This window comes from Panthera onca, chromosome A3, assembly GCF_046562875.1.
Source record: "Panthera onca isolate mPanOnc1 chromosome A3, mPanOnc1 haplotype 2, whole genome shotgun sequence".
NCBI classification, from domain to species: Eukaryota; Metazoa; Chordata; class Mammalia; order Carnivora; family Felidae; genus Panthera; species Panthera onca.
In genome coordinates, this window is record NC_138341.1 from 137,285,617 (window position 1) to 137,288,504 (window position 2,888).

At 46.8% G+C, this 2,888-nt stretch overlaps 1 pseudogene; it reads right to left on the bottom strand.

Moving 5' to 3' along the window:
• Window positions 1-897: 897 nt before the first annotated feature.
• LOC132672457 (peptidyl-prolyl cis-trans isomerase A pseudogene) lies at window positions 898-1,394 on the bottom strand (annotated as a pseudogene).
• Between the last annotated feature and the right edge of the window lie 1,494 nt (window positions 1,395-2,888).

A 2,888-nucleotide genomic window follows, 5' to 3' on the forward strand; every position in this document is an offset into this window, starting at 1 on the left:
ATCTTGTAGCCGGGACAGACACCTCCGCATTGCTGAGTCCACCTTCTTCTGTTCAGGGGTACTGGTGCTTCTCCACCACTAACACTCTTTCCCTAACTGACCACATGTGTCCACTTCTCCCACGGGGACCTCCGGAGCATCTGTGGAAACTCACTCCACGTTCTCTCCTCCTCCACAAAAGTTCTGAGATCCCAAGTGGGACCACAGCATCAGCAGCCCGTGCAGCTGGAGCCCTCAGAGAGAGGGTGAGGCCTCCCTGTCCCTCACCCTGCGTCTTGGGAGTCAGTTCCCTTCCACCTGCCCCCTCCCTCACCCACCACTCAGTCTCTTTCACACTGGCTTCCAGGAGAGCCTCCTTGTCGGCAATAGTCATGGCACTATTTTTCAAACGCACTGATCACATCTTTTCATATCCGAGATCAAAGACCTTTATGGTTCCCCAGAATGTCAAAATTCTTGAGTGAGATAGCCAAGCCCTCTTCTTACCTGTCCTAGTCTGGGATCACACCAACGTTTCTCTCGTTGGCTGCAAATTTCAGCAGCCAGGGATCATAATCTGCCTGTGCACCATGTACATCATTCAAGGAAGTCTTTATCTCCATTACCATGACTTTTACTTATAATCTCTCTACTGAAATCCCCCAACTGTCCCTGAATTCTGTCTTTCTTCTCTTCCAAAACTTTTGACACATCCATCATGGCTATTTGGTGGTGGTGATGTTCAGTTTTAATTTCATAATTGTAAGCTGAACTCTGCAATCCAGCTAGACTTGGAGGGTAATAAGGAAAAACATGGAACCCACATAACTGCAGTGAGAACACAAAGATTATAGGGGATCTTGAGCAGGTGAGTGCGGAGGGGTGCTCTCCCGAGCTACAGAAGGAACGGTCTGGCAGTTAAGATACAACACAAATCGAATGTATTAGTTTTGTCCATTTGGCAGTGGTAGTCTTCTTGCTGGCCTTGCCATTCCTAGACCCAAAGTGCCCCATGGCTTCCACAATATCTATCCCCTTTAACCTTGCCAAAGACCACATGCTTGCCCTCCAACCACTCAGTCTTGGCAGTGCAGACAAAAAGCTGGGAACTTCTTGTGTCGGGTCCAGCATTCCCTAAGGACAAGATGCCAGGACCCATGTGCTTCAGGATGAAATTCTCATCATCAAACTTCTGCCCATAGATGGACTTGCTGCCAGTCAGTACCCTGGCACATAAATCCTGGAATAGTCCTGGGAAAGCAGGAATCTTTATCACCAGATCCTTTCTCCCTAGTGCTCAGAGCATGAAGGTTTTCTGCTGTCTTTGGAACTTTATCTGCAAACAGTTCAAAGGAGACATGGCCCAAGTACTCACCCTCCGTGGTGATGTCAAAGAACATGGTGGGGTCGACCATGGCTAGGCAATGTAGGTGGCTTCTGGGTGGTGGAGGCATCTGCAAGGCCTCCATCATGGCTGTTTTAAATTATGTATATTTCCAACATCTGAGCCACTCCTGAGCCTACTTATATTGATTATTTTGTCTCTTGGCAGAGTTTCTGTTTGTCTCATAATTTCTGGCTTGTACATGCATGCTAGTTACCCCTGAATGCCATATGTAAGATGGCAGAGATCCAGGTAAATAGTACTTATGTTTGGATGTGGCAGGCTCCTTCCTCTGCTGGGCTGTTAATGTGGTGGTGCTTAGCCAATCTAGCTAGAAATTGAGTTGGTTTGGGTTTTGTTATTGCTATGGTTATTAGCTTAAAATTTCTCTGTATTATCTTGTATTTCAGGTGGGGGCTGGTTTGTCAGAGCTTTTCTTAGTGATACTGCTGTACTCTCTGCTGTAGGACTTCCCTGGATGTCTGTGCCTCCAAAAGAGTCTCTATTCCTTTCCCCTGGGCCACACTGAGGATTGCTGTTGCTTATTCCTCTGTGCTTGTTAGTCTGGGGGTAAGAGGCAGCTCTGTGACATTCTGGTCCAACAACAGTCTTAGAAAGGCACTGTGTCCCTGGGTTTGGGGGATGGGGCTTCCTCAGAAGTCCTGCCTCTCTTTTAGCATCAGGAAACCCATTATGATCTGTCCCTGTGATGGATTCCTGCCACTTCTCCAGGGACAGAGTATTCTTTTCCTTCCCCCCAACCACAGTGAGTCTCCATCTATACCCAAGCATTACCAGGGTTTGCTTCTCCTCCCCCAGCGTTTTAAAACTTTTGTTCTTTGGGGAGGAGAGTTCAGACAGGATTAGGTGCTGCCCCCCTACCCATGCTGTCCATCCCACTTCTGCAGACCACTGCACTAAGAGAGTTTCTCTTCAGCCTCTTCCCCTCACTCTTTCTCCTGAGCTCCAGGTGGAGGTCAGTGGAAGAGAGTTTGCAAGTGGATGCCCTCCCCTTACGTCCGCAGCCCCTAGGGGATCTGTACTCTGACTATTCCACACTTGGCCTTTAGCAAGTCACTAAACATATTTTCTTTATTTTAGTCAGCCAACATACAGTGCAATATTGGTTTCAAGAGTAGAATTCAGTGATTCATCACTGACACACAACACCTAGTGCTCATCGCAACAAGTACCCTCCTTAATACCCATCCCATATTTAGCCCATCCCCCACGCACCTCCCTTCAGCAACCCTCTGTTCTCTAACACTAAGAGTCACTTGTGGTTTGTTTCTCTCTTCTCTCTCCCTCTTCCCATATATTCATCTGTTTTGTTTCTTAAATTCCACACATGAGTGCAATCATATGGTATTTATCTTTCTCTGTTGGACTTATTTTACTTGGCATAATACCTCCTATCTCCAACCATGTCATTGCAAATGGCAAGATTCCATTCTTTTGATGGCTTTTTGATGGCTGAGTAATAGCCCATTGTGTATACATACCACATCTTCTTTATCCATTCAAC